Source organism: Peromyscus eremicus, chromosome 12 (assembly GCF_949786415.1).
Source record: "Peromyscus eremicus chromosome 12, PerEre_H2_v1, whole genome shotgun sequence".
Taxonomy (NCBI): Eukaryota; Metazoa; Chordata; class Mammalia; order Rodentia; family Cricetidae; genus Peromyscus; species Peromyscus eremicus.
In genome coordinates this window covers 7003925-7024982 of record NC_081428.1, presented here as the reverse complement: position 1 = coordinate 7024982, position 21058 = coordinate 7003925, and the positions used below count along the sequence as shown (strand labels likewise).

At 47.7% G+C, this 21058-nt stretch overlaps 1 protein-coding gene across 5 annotated transcripts in view; it reads right to left on the bottom strand.

The window, feature by feature from the left end:
• Positions 1–16004, bottom strand: part of Tmem50b (transmembrane protein 50B) — a 35134-nt gene extending 19130 nt beyond the window's left edge. The window contains exon 1 of one of the 5 annotated variants that reach the window (XM_059276908.1): positions 15865–16004. The gene's annotated coding sequence lies outside the window, so the exon portion shown is untranslated. Of the gene's footprint in view, positions 1–15273; positions 15706–15864 lie in introns of those variants that run through there. The other 4 variants (XM_059276909.1, XM_059276905.1, XM_059276907.1 and 1 more) reach the window with 4 other exon arrangements.
• Positions 16005–21058: the final 5054 nt, after the last annotated feature.

Genomic DNA, 21058 nt, shown 5'->3' with positions numbered 1-21058 from the left:
TTGTTGGAGAAAGTGTGTCACTGTGGAGGCAGGCTCTGAGGTCTCATTTATGCTCAAGCCACGCCTAGTATCTCAGTTCACTTCTTGTCACCTTTGGATCAAGATGTAGGACTCTCAGCTCCTTCTCCAGCACCATGTCTGCCTGCACACCGCCATGTCCCACCATGATGATAATGATAAACCTCTGAAACTGCAAGCCACGCCAATCAAATGTTCTCCTTATAAGAGTTGCCATGGCCGGGCGGTGGTGGCGCACGCCTTTAATCTCAGCACTCGGGAGGCAGAGCCAGGCGGATCTCTGTAAGTTCGAGGCCAGCCTGGGCTACCAAGTGAGTTCCAGGAAAGGCGCAAAACTACACAGAGAAACCCTGTCTCGAAAAACCAAAAAAAAAAAAAAAAAAAAAAAAAAAGAGTTGCCATGGCCATGGTGTCTCTTCAGCAACAGAAACCCTAAGACAGCCGGGCGGTGGTGGCGCACGCCTTTAATCCCAGCACTCGGGAGGCAGAGCCAGGCGGATCTCTGTGAGTTCGAGGCCAGCCTGGGCTACCAAGTGAGTTCCAGGAAAGGCGCAAAGCTATACAGAGAAACCCTGTCTCGAAAAACCAAAAAAAAAAAAAAAAAAAAAAAAAAAAAAAAAAAAACAACCCTAAGACAGTTTTTAACCCTAAAACTGGGAGGAGAGACAAGTGGATCCTAGAACTCCAGGTTCACTGAGAGACTGACCCAAAACATTATAGTGGAAAGTGTTAGAGCAAGAGGAAGACACACAACATGGACCTCTGCCATACACACACACACACACACACACACACACACCATATATTTTAAAAATCTGTAACAGAGCTAGGAATGCAGCTCAATGAAGAGCACTTGTACTGAGATTTGTCTGAGGACCTGGGTTCAATGACGTACACAGAAAAAAAATGTAGGAAACCAGATCAGCAACAACAATACAAGCACCATTCAACATCAGTATCTTGGCCAGAGCAGAACCAGAGTGCAGCACACTGACTCAGATGAAAGAAAGTAGAATCTATGTCGTCCCCGTCAGTGTGACACCACCAGCTCTGGTTACTCAGGTTGTTTAGACAGCAGGTTCTTCACAACCTATCCCATTCAATACTCCCAAATTCTAATTCTTTTTGTTTCAGTTTGCTTTTAGTTTTTTTGGTTTTTGTTTGTTTGGGTTTTTTTGTTTGTTTGTTTGTTTGTTTTGTTTTGAGACAGGGTTTCTCTGTGTAATAGTCCTGGCTGTCCTGGAACTTGCTCTGTAGACCAGGCTGGCCTTGAACTCACAGAGATCCGCCTGACTCTGCCTCACAAGTGCTGGGATTAAAGGCGTGCGCCACCACTAGTTTTAGATTTTTGATAACAAGGTTTCACTGTGAACTCAGGTTGATCTAGAACCCCACATGTATTCCAGATTGGTCTGGAACTTAAAATCTTCCTCCTTCAGCTTCCCATGTGCCAGGATTCTGCCACGAACCATGCCTGGCTTCCATGAGAATTCTTCACTATTACAGTCAATCTTCCAAACACACTAACATCACCCACCAGTAGTCTCATGTTACTGAAGACATTAAACTTTTAAAGAACAGTTCAAGGTCACATAAGAAGGAGGAACACCAGGCTTCTCCCTGAAGTTCATGTCTGGTTCCCAAGCCTGTGCCTGGGACTGTGACACTACACTGCTGTCCATTTCGACACACAATGGTGACCTCTGCATCGGGTTCTCACTTCGGATACCAAGGGAGATGGGTATTTGCTCGCCATGGTGAAGAGAGCAAGAACAAGAAAATGTAGAAAAAAAGCCCCAGTTCAGAGGAACCCCGAGGTCATTTGGAAAGAAGAAAGCAGTCCAGTGAGGACCGCAGCAATGTGTCAAGTGGAGGAGCCAACTGCCAAAGTGGTCAGGAGAACTGTTTTCTCCAGTTAGCCATAAACCTGGCTTCCAGGTACTCACTGTGCGCATGTTTTATAGGCCTTAAAATCAGGCAATGTGAACTACTCAGAGAGCTAAGTATTTTGGGAAAACATTTTACAGATTTAATATCAGGGAACACTTTCTTGCCCTAAGGACTGTAAGTCACATATAAGAAAAATAAAACCTGGTAAGCACTTCTAGTTTGGGGGAAAGATTTCAATCTAAAATCAGTAAAAGACAAAGTATGAATTTTTAAAGAGATTTCAATTTTCTAACTTTGTAATTCCCTCAGTAATATCCTGGTTAATAATGAGGATTCAGGTAGATTTTTGATGAATCTTCTCCACCACTTCTCAATGAGAGTGGTTGACAAATGTAAACACCCGCTCCCAGATTCACCCAGCTACTGCCTGATGCTCAGTCCACAAACCCTTAGCATCAACATGTCTGAACCTGAGTCTTCCAAGCTCATCCTGCTCACAGGTCCTGAAGTCCCTGAATGAATGACTCACCATTCATGCAGTTTTACATGCCAGATCCCGGCATCCCCCTTGCCACGTCACGCTCCTCTCTCAAGAGACCCTCCTGATTCCTCCTCAGTCCCCTCCACCCTGACCGAGTACCGTGTGCACTCCCTGCCCACCATGAGTCTCTCGGCAAGTCTAACCATATCACTCCTGTCCCCACCAATACGCACTGCATACCACAGCGAGAATGTTTTGTTATATAAAATAATGCAAGTCTGGTATTTTTCCTCCTGTTTACGAGATGCTGTTGCCTTCTCCTCTGGTGTGAGAACAGACCCTACAGAACAGCCCGCGCTTCCCCTGTAGACCCCAGCCTCTCAGGTCTACCAAGCACGGCCTCCCTTTCAGGCTGCACAGCTGCTGTAGAGCCCATCAGAAAACTCTCCCAGTTTGATGCACTGCTGGGAAGGGTAGGAACTAAGAGGCAAGGCCTATGCAGAGGCATTAGGTCAGCAGAAGGGGGCATCTTGTTCCTGGCCCCTTTCTGCTCTGTCCCGGGAGTCCTGGCCACATGAGGTGAGCAGCTTTCATCCACCATGGCATTTCTTCCATGTGTCTGAAGGTGATGGAGCCCATTGCAACAGCCGACAGTGTGAACCAAGTAAGCCTTGTCCCTGAGGCTGTGTCCTCAAGAATCCGGCTGGCCTGAGTGCTGGAGAACCAACAGTGACTCATACTGGGCTAAACTCCGTGAGAAGGAGAAGGCGCCACCTTTAAAGTCAGAAAGTCAGGAGGAAACATGCTCAGAACCTACATCTTAAACTTTCCAATGTAGAAAATCTTCCCTCATTCGTGACCAGTGAAGTTTGGTCATCACTGCACTGAATTACCTCTGGGCCCACTAAGGCTCCAAGAGTCCACATACTGCAGTAATATGGCCGTCTTCAAGAGGTTATGTTTAGGGTAGATGCTTCAAAGGATTTCATTCATGTCAGCAATGTTATTAGCAAGCCAAGTTAAATACCGAAAGCTTTACCGAGCCTGGTTTAAAATAACGTTTTAGCCGGGTGGTGGTGGCGCACGCCTTTAATCCCAGCACTCGGGAGGCAGAGGCAGGCGGATCTCTGTGAGCTCAAGGCCAGCCTGGGCTACAGAGTGAGTTCCAGGAAAGGTGCCAAAGCTACACAGAAAAAACCCTGTCTCGAAAAACCAAAAAAATAAAATAACATTTTAAAGGTTCTGGGTCAGTGAGAGAAACCCAAACACAGGTCCTATTAAGAAAGGACATCACAGCCGGGCAGTGGTGGCGCACGCCTTTAATCCCAGCACTCGGGAGGCAGAGCCAGGCGGATCTCTGTGAGTTCGAGGCCAGCCTGGGCTACCAAGTGAGTTCCAGGAAAGGCGCAAAGCTACACAGAGAAACCCTGTCTCGAAAAAAAAAAAAAAAAAAAAAAAGAAAGGACATCACACATCTATCGTTGCATGTGAGAAGGGGAGAATTGTAAAGAAAACTGCCTTATTTTTAGGAGATCCATTGCTAATGTTTGTGTACCCCCAAACCCAAATGTTAAAACCCCAATTTCCAGTCAAGTTGATAGGATTATGGAATATATGACTATGAATTAGATTAGGTTATGATAGTGGGACCCTCGTAAACGGCATTAGCAACCTGATTAAAGAAGCCTGGTAGAGATCCATTACCCTTCCCACTGTGCCAAGGCAAAACGTGGTCTTTGAGTCAGCCAGCCCTCCCTGAGGCAGAACTCAACCACGGCCTAACACACTCCATTTGATTGCTGACCTAGTCTTTTCCCATCTTGTCCTGTACGACAGGGTCACACAAGCTGGCATGCTTGGAACTCGCTATATAGGCCAGGCTTATGCCAAACTTGGAATCTACCTGCCTCCGCCTCCCCAGTACTGGTATTACAGGTTTTAGCCATTATGTCCACTCTAGCCCATTCTTTTCTCAGTTACCTTAAAGTCCAGAGTCAGGTTTATATGATAAACATTCCCGAGGAAATGAGAACCAGCTCTCCAAAGGCAGCAGTGTCCTTGCACAGGTAAGACTGTGGGCCCAGCCCCGGAGAACGAGCAACTAGATCACAATCAGAACAGGACTAGCTATGCGGAGACCTTCACACTGCTGTTGTCCTCTCCCTAGGGAAGGTGCTGCCACCCTACAGTAGCCTCAGTTCTGCCTTCCCAGTGAGGAGGTTTGGGGTGAGTTTCTTTCCTGGAGTCACCAACGTTTGTCTCCTGTTTGGGGCTCAGTGTGGTCCGGTGGAACCCCTAGGTTCAGGTTTCCAGCTTAGGATTCTGGTAATGTCACTGGTAACCAAATCTGCCAGCTTTGATCGTGGTCTTCCCGACCTCCAGCATTGTGACAATGGATTTTTATTGTTTATAAGCTACTTAATGTATGACACTGTATTCTAGAAGCCCAAGTTGACTGAGAGAAAAAGCTAGTAGAGGGGAGCTCCTGAAACAGTTAAACTGTGGGCACACCTTTGCTACGGTAATGGGGAGAGGCTGGAAGCTCACTGGTGCATGCTAAAAAAAAAAAAAAAAAGATGCAAGATCCAGGACAGGCACCAAAAACCACACAGAGAAACCCTGACTTAAAAAAACAAAACAAAAAAAACAGCTGCACAGAACATTATGTGTGACTCTGGAGAGCGCTCAGATGAAGAGAAGTCAAGACAGAGAGCTTCAATCCTGAACAGAAAACTACAGACAGTAAGGGTCAAACCACTGATATCTCAAGCAGGAACTGTGAGGGCAGCAGCAGGACAGAAGCAGAAAGGGGTCTCTTGCCTGCTGAACATGGTGGTGCACAGCTTTGATCCCAGCACTTGGGAGGCAGAAGCAGGCCATCTCTGTGAGTTCAAGGCCAGCCTGGTTTATATGGAAAGTTCCAGGCCAGCCAGGGCTACATAATGAGAGAGAGGGAGAGAGGAGAGAGGGAGTGCTAGCGAGGGCCCAAGGCCTCACCCCTGGGTGCACCGCTCACAGACACCCACCGCTCACAGGCACCCACCGCTCACAGGCCCCCACCGCTCACAGGCCCCCACCGCTCACAGGCACACAGGCACCCACCGCTCACAGGCACCAACCGCTCACAGGCACCCACCGCTCACAGGCACCCACCGCTCACAGGCACACAGGCACCCACCGCTCACAGGCACCCACCGCTCACAGGCACCCACCGCTCACAGGCACCCACCGCTCACAGGCACCCACCGCTCACAGGCACCCACTGCTCACAGGCACTCACTGCTCACAGGCACCCACCGCTCACAGGCACCCACCGCTCACAGACACCCACTGCTCACAGGCACCCACCGCTCACAGGCACCCACTGCTGGGCCCTTTAGGAAGCCTAACTTTCCACCATCTCTTCCTAGCTGCTGAGACCACCGAGCTGCCCCCCCCCCAGCATATTTCCCCATGATAAACTGGCCTTAGGTTTCCATTCAACCAAGAACCTGAATGGGACATCTGTGTCTCTCCCTGTTCCAAGCAGGATCAAGATGTCATGAGACCTGGGGAGGAAAGGTCATCACTTCTAAAGTACCAAAGAACTTAAATTTTGTGTTTACCTTTTAGTGCTTTGTAGAAGACAGAACTTGTAATGTGCCAAAATTCAACGTTGGCAAAGAACATTTCCTAGCTGTTGGGTTTCTCTGTGTAACCACCCTGGCTGTCCTGGAACTCACTCTGCAGACCAGGATGGCCTCAAACTCACACAGATCCTCCTGCTTCTGCCTCCCGGGTGCCTCTGCCTGGAGTGCTGGGATTACAGGTGTGAGCCACACCCAGCGCTGTTGTTTGGAGACAGAGCCTGCTGTATTATCAGGGCTTCCCAAGAATCCTGGGCTCAAGCTGTCCTCCCGCTGCAGCTTCCCCATAGAATGCTGGCTAAGGTACCTGCCGAGCGGGGTTGAAAACCTGTGCCTTGTCCTGTACAATGTACGAAGTCAGACATGGTTAAATGTGGAACTGTTAAACAAAAGAGAAGCGGACCTTAAAAAATGTGGAGTATTCTCAGAGCCTGCTCATAGTAGGAGAAAAAAAATGCTTGCTAAGGACAGAACAGAGGCCTGAGCAAATGACCTTCAGACGAAGGAGACTGGTGTGGGCCAGTGCACTCGGTAGAAGTCAGGTGTTATGCTTCAAGGCAATGGAAGAAAAAGAATCAAAAGTCATCAGGACTACCACTACCCCATCACAGGCCTGGGATGCAGCATTCCTAAACCACGCAAGCTGACATATTTACAGGCCAAATATCAACGCTAGCAGCGTATTATAATTAAGCAAAATAACAACAAGGGCTGGAGAGACGGCTCAGTGGGAAAGAGCATATATTGCTGTTGCAGAGAACCCAAGTTCAGTTCCCAGCACCCACAGCAGATGGCTCCCAACAGCCTGCTGTAACTCCAGCTCCAAGAGAGCCAAGGCCCTCGTCTGGACTCCACAGTGCCTTCACTCACACATATGTGCACTCATACATACACACGTGATTAAAAATAAAATAAATCTCTAAAAATTATTAGTAGTAATGACAACAAAATAGTTGGGTAGGTCCCTCATGTCTGTCATCCTAGCACGTGGAAGGAGGACCTCCGCAGGTTTGTGGCCAACCTGAGCTACACAGGGAGCTCAAGGAAAGCCTGAGCTACAAAGTAAGGCTCTCTCACTCAAAAAAGAAAAAAATAACAGAAATGATAAGAAATCAAATGTGGCAAATATTAAGTCCTGACTCTATTTTCAACTTTTCTGTGGTTTTTAAAAAGATAGATTTTAATGTTTTACAAAATTTATTTTATGTGTATGGATGTTTGTCTACATGAACATCTGTGAATTGCTGTGGGATGTTCTGTATGGCAAATGTTTGCTCTGATTGGTCAATAAATAAAACACTGATTGGCCATTGGCTAGGCAGGAAGTGTAGGCGGGACAAGGAGGAGAATAAAGCTGGGAAGTGGAAGGCTGAGTCAGAGAGACACTGCCAGCCGCCACAATGAGAAACAGCATGTGAAGATGCTGGTAAGCCACGAGCCATGTGGCAAGGTATAGATTAATGGAAATGGATTAATTTAAGCTGTAAGAACAGTTAGCAAGAAGCCTGCCACGGCCATACAGTTTGTAACCAATATAAGTCTCTGTGTTTACTTGGTCGGGTCTGAGCGGCTGTGGGTCTGGCAGGTGAGAGAGATTTGTCCTGAGGTGGGCCAGGCAGGAAAACTCTAGCTACAGTGAATTGTGTGTATGCCTGGTGCCTTAGGAAGCCAGAAGAGGGCATTAGCTCCTAGAACTGGAGTTACAGACAATTCTGAGCTACCATGTAGGTACTAGGAACCAAATCCAGGCCCTTTGGGAGAGCAGCCTGTGCTCTGAACCAGTGAGCCATCTCCGGCCCACAGCCCTTCTGTATGTCTTAAACAAGCAGAAAAGCACAGCACCATGAACTGTCACACAAATGCAGATGACTGTTCCACAATTCACAAGCCAATCCAGCTGTAGCTTACTCCATTCATTCAGAGGACATGCTTTCCCAGGATCCCAGCAGGACCCCAGCTTAGGCATCGTAACATCCTCTGGAACTGCCCACACTACAGGGCCACAGCTTTCTTTCTACAGGCTGAATGGAACCCTGCAGTACTGAGAAAACAGAGGCATCAGGATCCACTGAGGAAGAGCAAGAGTAAAAGCATCTCTAAAGGGCTCAGAAAACAGACACTGACCGTCAAAGACCTTCTTCCAACACTAGCTACTAGAGGTAGCAGAAAGCAGGAGCCTGGCATTTCACTGACCTCAGGTCACTAGGGCACCTACATGGGCAGGTTCAAATACCTACTCCCATCTTCCTGGACTAGCTATGTGCCAGGAACTGTTTAAGTCTTAAGCCTCCATAAGCTATAGTCTTCTGATAAATGAACTGGGGTAATGGTGACATGTCCCTCAAAAAGTCAAGACTGGAGAGGTTGTGGACTAAACTGAAGCCATTTTGAGTAAAACTTCCAGTTTGAATAAGGGTCAAACAAAATTTAAGTTCCCAAGACCTCCCTGGGTGACTGACATGCTGGTTGGCAAGTTGAAACATGAATGTGGAACAAGCCACCCCCACAGTTGAGTAAACCAACCAATGAGAACATGGTAAGTGTACCACAAAGAAATGTTCCTAGGAAAGTCCCCATCCCTGAATCCTGATTGGTGGAAAATGTAACTGTAACTTGGCATAGATGTTTGTGATTTTTGTGCTGAAAAGCTCTGTAGCTGGGGGGCACAGCTCAGCTCCAAGTCTGTTCTGTCTCCCTGATCCACCCATCAGTAGCAGCTTGATTACAAGCTTCTTTTCTGCATTGACTTGTGTTTGAGTTGTGTTGATCCAAACGAACCCCAAAACAAGGTGACTCAGTGAGGAAGTGCTTGCTGCACAGCATGAGGCCTTGAGTTTGGATCTGCAGACACCAGGTAACACCTGGGGAGAGCTGGCCTGTACTCCTTAGTGCTAGGGAGAGCAGAAACAGACAGCAGGCAGGCAGGCATGACACTGGAGCAGTAGCGTAGAGCTCACATCTGGTCCAAAAGCATGAGGCAGAGAGCTAACCAAGAATGGCGTGGGCTTCTACAGCTTCAAAGCCCACCACCCAGTGACACACGGCCCCCAACAAGGCCACACCTCCTAATCCTTCCCAAACAGTTCCACCAACTTCAGACCATGCTTTCAAATATATGTGCCTATGGGGCCATTCTCATTCTAATCACACAGGTGAATCCCCTGAGCTCACTAACCAGATAGTCTAGCCAGTTGACAAGCTCCAAATTCAATGAGAGATCATGTCTCAAAAAAATAACGATTAAGAGTAATATCCAGCCAGGCGGTGGTGGCGCACACTTTAATCCCAGCACTTGTAAGGCAGAGGCAGGTGGATCTCTGTGAGTTTGAGGCCAGCCTGGTCTACAGAGCGAGATCCAGGACAGACACCAAAACTACACAGAGAAACCCTGTCTCAAAAAAACAAAGAAACAAACAAAAAAGTAATAACCAGTGTCTACCTCTGGTCTCCATATGAACGCAAACATACAACATACATACATACATACATACATACATACATACACACACACACAAAGAAAAATGAGAAATGATCACGGCAGAGTATGTATGTTAGCACTCAGACCTGCCAATCAACCCCAGACAGGTTTCCCAAACACACAATTGCTCTGAGGGTGTGCCACTCCTGACTAAGCACCAAGACTCTTGGGTTGAGAAAAACTATGACTGTTTCTAGGTAATCCTGCAATCTCACTAACACCACAGTAAAAGGGTGGTGGTGGCACACGCCTCGAATCCCAGCACTTGAGAGGTAGAGGCAGGTGGATGTCTGTGAATTCCAGGCCAGCCTGGGCTACACAGTAAGACTCCGTCTCAGGAAGGCCAAAAGAGGAGACAAAAATCAATGAAAACTCAAAGCAGATGAACAATAAGTGACTTGGGGAACTAAAGAAGGCAAATTCCAAGCTGGTGAGGAAAAGCTGAGAACCAATCAGGAAAGAGCAGGGGATACAGTTAGGAAACATGCCTAGACCCCGCCAGTCGTCATGGGGTGGGTCAACTGTGACTTCTGTACTGGGGAAAAGTCTATGGGTTGATGGCTTTGTTTCTGATTTCTCGTGTGCCAGACTAAGGGTTATCTACACAGCAGACGGTGTGGGCACACACTGAAAAGGACGTGAGGAACTGTGTGCTGAACAGAAAGAAAGAAAGGCTCAGGACACGGGGCCGGGTCTTTCCTTCCAGACAAGACAGCTCTTCTCTAGGGGACCTGATGAAATTAAGAGGTGATGTACACAGGTATGGGGGTTTCCACTAACCGGATGGCCTCAAGCAATGAACAGTTCAAGGGTCCCAGCCACACCCTCGGAGCGGCCAGTCATCTTAGCCCCCCCTTTTTTTTTCTTTTCTTTTCCCCTTTTTATTCTAAGCAGAGTCAAAGAGTACCGTGTGTATGAAGAACCTTTGAACATGAAAGGCATACAGAGAGGGTTTGAAAAAGAAAAAAGCAGTTTGGTACAACAAATCACACAGGGAGAAGAAAAAAAAATCATTCCAACTCCAGAAACCAAGAAGCGAATGCTATCATAGAACCAGTGAGATGGCTTAGCCACCATTCCTGACACCTGAGCACCTGAGTTTGATCCCTGGGACCTGCACACGTGGGGAAAAATGACTCCTCCTGAAAACCGTCCTCTGCATGTAAGCACACATGCGTTCTCTCCTCTCCCTCTCCCTCCCTCCCTCTCTCTATATCTCTCTCTCTCACACACACATATACATACACATATATAAATACATAAATAAAATATATAAAAAGATTTTTAAAAAAGAATACTATGCTAAGAAACCCTGAGACTGGAAATCGGCCGTTGGGATTTAGAAATCTCACAGTGGAAACTGTTCTAAGTGCAAATTATGGCCGTGGAGATGGCTCAGCAGTTTAAAGGTAGCTGCTGCCCGCAAGCTTGGCAACCTGTGATCCCTGGAACCCCTGTGGTGGAGAGAGAGTTCTCTCCCAAGTTGTCCTCCGACCTTCCCACGTGAATTGTGGCATGTACAAACCCACATACATACACACATAAATACGGTTTATGTATTTATGAATACATAATGAAATAAGAGCCAGGCGTGGAAGCACACACCTCTAATTTCAGCACTCCAGAGGCCTGGGCGGGAGAACGGAAGTTTGAGGACAACCTAGGCTACATGGTATCCAAATAGAAAAACTGAGAAATAAGAGTCAAGAAAATAAGATGGGGCTGGGGAGATGGCTGGGGTTAAGGGCATCTGCTATCATGCAGAGGACCTTGGGATAATTTCCAGCACCCGCATGGCCGCTCACAATCATCTGTAACTGCAGTTCTGGGAGATCTGAAGGCCTCTTCTGATCTTTGCAGCCACCAGGCACATACGTGACACACATATGTAAGGGCAGGCAAAACACCAATACACAGAAAATAAAAAATAAACTTTAAAAAATTCTAAAGAAAATAAAGCACCTGTCTGTAATCCTTAGCATGGAGAAGACGTCAGCAGGAGGGTGTAATTGCAAGTTAAGTACAGCCTGAACTAACCTGGATTACAGAGCAAAATGTGGAGAAAAAAACAAACCAAACAAAAAACCAGCCAGGCATGGTGGTCCTGTTTGTAATGTCAACACCTGGGAGAATCAGGTAGAAAGACAGCTGTGGGTTTGTGGCAAGCCTAGGCTACATAATGAGTTCCTGGCTAGCCTGGGCTATGTGTAAGAGATTATTTCAAGCAAATAATAGTAGTGTGTGTAAGGCGACAGATGTCAGGAAACAACAACAAAAAAATTAGGAAACCAGAAGTGAAAGTTCACATACAAATGACTAGAGACTGCCGAGACAACAGGCAAAGGACATTCCCAGGGTTCCCGGAGAAGATGCTCCTGTGTTGTTTGTATTTAAAGGTTCAGAGACTCAACCTCACGGACAACACTCACAGCAAAGTGGCAGCGGAAGCATAGGATGGGGCAATAGCTACCAAACTCTGAAAATGAGAAAATGACTTCAACCACAATTCTACTATTATTATCAATCGAGCATGCGGACAGAACCAAAGCACTGGACTTGCAAGGGCTCCCAAACTCTAACTTCTCATCGGAACCCTCCTGGACTTGGTACACCACTAGAGAGGGTAAGCCACTCAAAAATAACGCAGGCTACAGGAGACCCAACACTGGAGAGCTAAGGAAGCCAGCCATGTCCTTGAAGCAGAGGGTACCAGGCCAAATGGAAGCAGCACAATGTCCCAGGCCCTCTGGCAGCCTTCAACCTGGGCCTGCACGCCCTGGAACCTGGCCCAGATTCCCGTCGCCACTTGGCAGGGCTGGCTCCATCTTGAACATATGCTGATGCTGCTGTCTCTCCTGCAAGTCCTGAGGCCCAGGCACTTGTCTCCCAGAGAGGTTTGGCTTGGATGGACCCTGGCAATTGCAGAGAGGCTCTGGGTGAAAGCTGAGGCAGAAATGACCGCATCTGCTGTCCGTCCAGGCCTTGGTACAGAGCCCCCAGATGCCCTGACTAAGCTCGGGTTCTCGGGGCTCTCTCCTGCATAGTGCAGCTTTGACGTCCTCACCAAGAACCCTTCCAGGAGCCAGGCAAGCTGGAGCTACTCTGTCCGTTCAACTCTTCCTGGACGTCACAGCGGGGATGCCGTCCTTTCCTTAAGGTCAAGTTTGAATTTAAGATTATAAAATGTAAACAACCGGGCTGGAGAGATGGCTCAGAGGTTAAGAGCACTGACTGCTCTTCCAGAGGTCCTGAGTTCAATTCCCAGCAACCACATGACGGCTCACAACCATCTATGATGAGATCTTGCACCCTCTTCTGGTGTGAGGGTAGACATGCAGGCAGAACACTATACATAATAAATCTTTAAAAAAAAAAAAAAAAAAAAAAAAAAAAAAAAAATGTAAACAACCGCAAGCCAGGAAGTTCTACATTCTCCAACAGTAAGGCTATGTAGACCTCATGTGGGTTCTGGAAGACTTGACCTTGTTCTGACTTTATTTAGTGGACAGTTCCCTATTGATAAAGATGAAAATATAGTTTATAACCTCTGAAGAAATTAACAAGGTATGATTTGGATTTATATCGCCTAGTAGAGAAAATTCATTCCAAATGTTGTAATTTTTTTCTTGCCCTGTAAAACATAAGCCTGTTATACCTAACATAGCAACTATGAGACATTCTTTTCTCTATGAACCACATAAACACCTACTCCTTTAAATCTTTTTTTGGGGAAAAAAAGTTTCTTAATGCTTAAATAAAACTTTGAAACATGCTCACTATTTTTGTTTTTTTCTTATTTATTTTGGTTTTTTGAGATACAGTTTCTCTGTGTAGCCCTGGCTGTCCTAGAACTCTGTAGACCAGGCTGGCCTTGAACTCAAAGATTTGCCTGTCTCTGCTTCCCGAGTGCTGAGATTAAAGGCATTTTTTACATCACTTGAAACGTTTTTATTTATATGTGTGTATCTATGTGAGAATATGCCTTATGTGTGTGGGTACCCTCAGAGGCTAGATGAGGGTGTTGATCCCCTGAAGCTAGAGTTATAAGCAGTTGTGAGCTGCCTGACATGGGAAATGAACTCAGGTCCTCTGGATGAGCAGCAAGAGCGGCAAGGACTCTTTTTTTTTTTTTAATTAAAAAAAAAAAATGTAACTCACAAACTTTTACTCATTTGCTTTTTATTTTACTATTTATTTATTGTGCGAGTATGAGCACAGGGGTGTGTGTGTGTGTGCCCATGCAGAGGTTAAAGGTCAATGCCTCCTCTATTGCTCTCCACCTTATGCTTGAGATGAAGGTCTCTCCACAGACTTGGTTCACCATTTGGGCTAGAGTGACTGGCCAGCAAGCCCCTGGAACCCACCTGTCTCTGATCCCCCACCCCCAGTGCTGGGGTTACAGCTCTGTGTGTGTGTCCTAAAATTCAGCTTTTACTTGCCTTGCAGTGGTGGCCACACCTTTAATTCCAGCACTCGGGAGGCAGAGGCAGGTGAATCTCTGTGAGTTCCACGCCAGCCTGGGCTACAAATCAAGTTCCAGGACAGCCAAGTCTGTTACACATAGAAATCCTATCTTGAAAACACACACACACACACACACACACACACACACACACACACACACACGTGTCTGTGTGGAGTGCAGATGCCCACAGGGGCCAGAAGCCCTGGATTCCCTGGAGTGTGACAGGTGGGCTGTCACTCTGATGTGTACTCCTTTCTGAGAGCGGGAGCAGCACTCTGAACCTCTGAGCTATCTCTCCGGCCCTCTACGCAGCCTTTTTTTCTCTTAAGGATTAAGTCCACATATATCAATGTGGACACGTGTCTTCATCATCTGTTGCCAAAAGCATCATGCTGTGATGGCCTCCTCAGGAGTACAACTGGAGAGACCAAGAGTGGAGAGTGAAGGAATGAGAATTTTGAGGATTTCACTTTTTATTGACATTTCTTGGGGGGGGGCGGGGTTGAGGGAGGTTTTGAGACAGGGTTTCTCTGTGCAGCTTTGGAGCCTGTCCTGGAACTCGCTCTGTAGACCAGGCTGGCCTCGAACTCACAGAGATCCGCCTGCCTCTGCCTCCTGAGAGTTGGAGGTCTGAGCCACCGCCACCCACCCGGCTTTATTTGACATTTCTGTATTGTCTGCATGCTTTACCTGGTATCCTTCTGTAATGTTTAAATTGTGTTTTTTTACACATCATTTTAGCTTTAGTATATTAAAAGGCAAATAAGGATTATACGAGATTAATTCTTCACCTCTGGACCCCAGAAGGGAATTTAGAAAACAAAACCAAAACAGGGCAGTGAAGGCTACTAGCTGATACAGGAAGAAAGGGGAGGTCAAAAGGGCGTGTCTCCTGAGGAGGAAAAACTACATCCTCACCCCGTTCCAATTAAACCTGCTTTTCTTGCAGCATCGCTACGCAAATTAACCTCTGGGTTTCAATCTAGGATCGGAAAGTCCTTCAACACCATGCTCGGTGAAAGCGATAAATCGCTTGGCTCTGCTCTTTGGAAAGACAAACGGATTGAAGATGATGAGAAAGACTGACAAGCTTAGGAACCGGCGCCTCTGGAATTACCTGGAAACGGGACTTGTGGTACAAGTAGGGGGGAAGAGTTTGCGAGCGAGGGAAAAGGAGACTGTTTTTGAGTGAGCATGTCCACCACTCCAGAGAGAGGTTCGTGTTCCCACGGCCCCCTCCTCCCATCACAGCAGCACCGTGGAAGCGAGCTCTCCCCTCCGCCGCCCCGGCTGGAAAGGTCAAGCATCTATCTACCTTTCAGGCTGAAGTACCTTCCAGTGATGAGCTCGGAAAACCAACTTATGGGCCAAAAACTAAAATGGCCTAGCCCACACCGGCCACGGCTACGGCGACCACGGTCTGCGCTACTTCTCGGAAAAGGCCACTCAGGAGGAATGTCCAAAGACTTCCCTCTCATCCCTGCGCTTGCAGAGGGGACGGGAAAGTCAAGGCGACGCGGACGGTTCCTGGCAATGGCTCCGAGCAGACGGGAGGGTCGCTGGTCCCCAGACCCTCCTGGGGCCGCGGCGGCGGCGGCGGCGCCGCCCCGCAGGTCGTTCCTCCCCTACCGGTCTCCCTGGGACGCTCCAGGGATCGAGATAGAAACCTCCCAGCCTCCGGATGAGACACGCGGCGGAGCGGCCTGCCCCGGCCGTGTCAGAGCCACGGGCGGCCGAGGGGACGCGGGCTCAGGCCGGGCCCCCCACCCCCCCACCCCACTCCGGCCTCCCGCGCGCTGCTCCGCACCGACTCGGGCGGCGCCACGGCACCTCGGGCCGTGCCGGGCCGGCGCCCCGCGCTCGATCGGCGGATGGCGGAAGCCCGAGACCCGCCAGCCTCACTCACCCGGCTACCTGCGACGTCCACACCGAACCCAGGCGGGCGCAGGGACGTCGAGGGTGCGCGTCGGCCGGGGCGGCTGCGGCCCGCTCAACCTCAGCCCGGGAGCCGGCGGCGGGCGCGAGGCCAAGGCACCGGGGAGGGGCGGAGCGAGGCGCCGTGCGCACCGCAGGGACCAATGGGCTTGCAGCAAGTGGCCTGCGAGGGCGGGCCATAACGCTGATGGGCGGGACGGGGGCCTCAGAGGCGGGGCGGGGCGAGACCCGTGCTCACCGCGGCGACCAATCAGGATGCGGCTGGTGAGGCCGGGGCGGGGCTTGGTTCTTGAGGGCGGGGCTGGCGTGGTACTCTGCGGTTGTCCAGGAGCTGAAGTCTGGACCTCGCCGGCTGTGGTTTACGGCCGTGTAAACCCAAGAGCCTTAACACCGACGAGAATACCTGCGTGGGGAATTCAAGCCTACTACGCAAGATTGCATATCGGCGGGTGAGCATTGTTCACCAGCTGCCAAGAGTTGAGCATGTGCTCCAAGACACTCAGAAACGGAGACCTAAAACGAAGAAGTTATACGTCCAGGGATCCCGGTCAGTACTGGTTATCCACTGTACCTGCAAAATAACGCTAGACTGCTATTTCAGCCTGATGGTTCTTTTTCCATCCATCCAACCAGATTTTTGGCTTTTTCAGGAGCAAATCTCTACTGATCTCTTTTAAAGATACGGCCTCGGGATTTTCAGCATAACTTCAAAGGCCACGTTTCCTACAGGATTTAAATACAGTTGAGGAAAGATGCCAAGTCCAAGTTATTACTAAATTGAATGCAAACATGCTTTTCCTAGGTAGAATAAAGCAAAAGATTTTTGTGTCATGTAACTCACAAATGTCATCCTGGATCGTGTTCTGTAGTTCTTGTATATAATCTGGGACTTAGGTGTTTAATAAACACTCGTTGCATAAATTCCTTTATGAAGTATGGGACTATGCATGCACCTGAACAAGCAGGAGGGAGGACACAGAAGGGAACAACTCTGTAAGAACCTGTCCCAGAGCTAAGGGATGTAGCTCAGTTGGTATAGCATTAGCCTTGAATACACAAGGCTCTGGATTGTATCCCCAGCATCACATGAAACAGGTGTAATCCCTACATTCCAAAATGTCATAGTTTTGCTTTGAGAATGATAGGACATACCCATGGTCCCAAGCAGAAGGCTTCCTATTCCCAGCCAGACTGGATTACATAGCAAATCCAAGACCAGTCTGTAGTGAGAGCCTGTCTCAAAAATAACTGAGGATCTAGGATGTAGTGCAGTGTCTGTCCAGCATGTGTAACTTCGCTTCACTCTCCATCAGTTAAAAAAAAAAAAAAAGTAGGACTGGAGAGATGGCTCAGATGTCAAAAAGCACTGGCTGCTCTTCCAGAGGACCCTGGCTTGTTTCCTAGCACCAACATGGAAGCTCACAGCTATCTGTAACTCTAGGTCCAGGAGATCTGCTTACCCCTTCTGGCTTCTCTGGGCACCAAATATGCAAATGGTGCACATACATACATGTGGGCAAAACACTCATACACATACATTTAAATATTATAAAAAAGATCAAGCCTCCATATATGCTCTACTTGAATTGGGATTCCATGTATGTAATCATATACTTTGAGTTTTGTTGTTGTTTTGTTGTTTGGTTTTGTTTTTGAGACAGAGTTTCTTTGTGTAACAGCCCTGGCTGTCCTGGAACTCACACTGTAGACCAGGCTGGCCTCGAACTCACAGAGATCTGCCTGGCTCTGCCTCCTGAGTGCTGGGGTTAAGGGCGTGTGCCACCACACCAGGCTTATAGGCTTTGTTAAATGCTCCTTGCCTAAGCACCTGCAGAGACTCCCTAGGCTGGGGAGATGTTGTAACTTGAGGATCCTTTTCTCCCTCGGACCAGGACTAAAAACCCACTTCATCAAAAATAGTAAATAGACTGAAAGAAGCCGGCCAAGAGAGAAGAGCAATTCAGGACGTGGGGGCTGTTCATGAGGGACTCTGTAAGTTCTGGTTTGTCCCTAACTGTCAAGATTTCCGTGAACTACTTCTAACTGTGCAAGTCATACCCCACCATCTAAGAGTGCAAAGCAAACACGGCATCACAAGAGCTAAAAGACGGAAATGAGCTATGTAAACATGGATGTGTGAACGTCCTCAAACACTCTCTCCTCCGGTAAGTTTACTGTGTTGAGTAACACAAAGGCCTCAAGCTGCTGTTACATTGTACCCGCAGAAAGCTTTCTTGAGAGGAATGGTAGACTCCTTGTGAATACCATGTCCGCTCTCTTCTGAAGTAAGGTCTGTGCTGTATCAATCATTTGGTAAAAAAAATACTGAAGCCAAGGGCTAGTCTAAATAACCTCTAAAGCTTTTAGTTTTCTGCTCTTAGTTGACTTAAACTAATTTTGGAAGCCACATGGCTGACCAATACAGTATTAGTCATCCACAGCTTTACTTTAGAAACACTTCTGGCATGTGGGTCATGGTGACAATTGCTGAAGTTACTCTTCAGAGGTCTGACGCCACTTTTGTTGACAATGCCTCCCCCTTCACTTAGGCCTGCATAAGTGCCTGAGGGGTGACTGTTTGATGACAGTGTCCTGGGGCTTCACCCTCCCATCACACTAATGCTGCCATTTCCTTACCGTGTTTCATAAAGAGTCACATGTGCAGACATGTCTGTGGGGATTGTCTTGATTGCTTTAGTTGATGTGGGCAAACTCAGCCTGAAGAGGGAGACACTGTTTCCTGGTGTGGAGCCCTGGACTGTATAAGAGAAAGTGCACTGAGCAAGGAGTATGCATGCCTTCATTTCTCTCTGCTCTTGCTATAGGGTGAAAGGTCCAAGCCCACCTCTAGGTTTGAATACTCACCAAAACCCACCAATCCCTGAGCCTGAAAATATGGTGATATTTTATTTGTACTGAAATGTGATTTTATTTGTATGTTAATAAATAAAGTTGCCTGGGGGTCAGAGCTAATTGCAAGCCATAGCAGAAGCCGGGCGGTGGTGGCACACACCTTTAATCCTGATCACATGACAAACATCTCTGTGTGTTCAAGGATACAGCCTGGAGACACATGCCTTTGATCTCAATATCAACCATAGAAGACCTGGAGGTCTGTATAGACAGGCAGTGATGAGGAGGTCATATGGTTGGGTTTACAACCAATGAGAAGACAGGACAGAAAGTCAATAAAAAGACAGATACACAGGAAGTAGGTTGCTTGCTGAGGGGAAGAACAGCAGCAGAAGTGAAGGGTAAGAAAGGGTTTTTAGTATCAGCTCTTAGCTATTGCTCTGACCTCTTGGGCTTTTAACTCTGTATTTGGTTCTGTGTTTCTTACTTAATAAGACGGTTATATCTACATGAAAATCTACTTCCTTGGGCTCAAAATCTCTCCAATCCTTGGGCTTGCCTTGAAATCCCACTAATCCCCACCCTGGAAAACTCCGCCCCCAAGAAGCCCTGCCTCCTGCTCAGTTCCCTGATGCTCCTCACCCAAGCAGAAGCAGCCACCTTCTGTGTCCTTACCAATAAATCTTTTGTATGAGGTTTGTTGTGCAGTGTGACTTTATGATATTCCTTGGCTCCTGACTGCCAAGGGACCTTTCCCCTCAGAGCTGCAAAACGTCCACTTAGCAGTAGATATGACGTGACTAGTCATTTTAAGTTCCTGCAGCCTTGACTTCTCTGATGGACTGTAACCTGAAATCATAAGTGAAGGAAACCCTCTCTCCCCTAAGTTTCTTTTTGTCAGGGTGTTTTATTTCAGCAACAGAAAGGCAACCAGGACACAACCAATGCCTGAGAGGTAATTTGCTTCTGGCAGAAGCGGAAACATTTTTCTGTGATGGAGGTTCTAAACACACACACACACACACACACACACACACACACACACACACACACACACACGCACACACTCAGAGGGAAGGAGGGAGGGGGAGAGAAAGTTTCAGAAGTGATATGTCATGACTTGGCTATTCTACTGGTCACATAGATCAAGTCCAATACAATGTTAGAAGGTATTGCTCAAAAAACATGAATATCCTCAGGGCAGTGGTGGCGCACACCTTTAATCCTAGCACTTGGGAGGCAGAAGCAGGAGGATCTCTGTGAGTTCGAGGCCAGCCTGGTTCCAGGAAAGGCTCCAAAGCTACACAGAGAAATCCTGTCTCGAAAAACAAAAACAAACAAAGAAACAAAAAAAACACCCATGAATTTCAGAAGATGGGGACCACCAAGGATATCTTGAAGGCTGGCTACTACCCTTACTTATTCAGTAATATTTTATTCTAAATTAGAAGGGACCTCGAATTTCTTCTGTGTTTTCACTGAGCACCGCAAATGCAAACTGCAATAGCTGTGCAATACAGGTAATTCGTACACCAGCGGCTCGGCAGACGGCTCAATTGGCAAAGTACTCGCTGCACAGGCATGAGGACCCAGGTTCGATCCCCAGCACCCATGTAGAAAGCAGGCGCAATAGTGTACGCCTCGAACCGAGTAAGGGGAGACAAGAGAACCTTTGTGGCTCACTGCCCAGTCAGACAAGACAATCATCAAGCTCCAGGGAAATACCCTGTCTTAAAAAAAATAAGGTAAGAGTGATGGAAGAACGCACTTGACATTGACCTCTGAACCCGCAGGCACCAACACACATGGACATGTACACACGCATACATGAACACACACAAACGCACATTTTAATATGTCTTTCTGGGTACCACTCTTAGTGACATTCCCAAGAAAATGAAGCACATTTTTCGTACCAAGTTCATAGTGGTTTGTATGGTCAAAGTATTAGCATAATTAATAGCAAGCAAATAACATGCTGCCTTTATGTGTAATATAATTCCATGGTAGGCTTGGGTAATGAGCAGGCTTTTCATTCACGTGACTCTTTAGTGGGACATTTGTAAGTCAGGTGAAGCAAGGAAGAATTCCTGGTTGTGCTTAACTGCCCTGAACACTGACAAACACCTGGCATCCTGCCTGTGGTCAGACATGATGTTTGAAATAACTAGCAAGCAGGATGGCATGGACTTAGAAGCCAGTTGGAATGAGTGCCTGCCAACGGATATATGGGCACAACTCTGCTAAACAGAGAGTCTGCTGGCAGCAATGTCCTGTCATTGTAGACATCAAGGATTCCTCCTAAAAAGGCC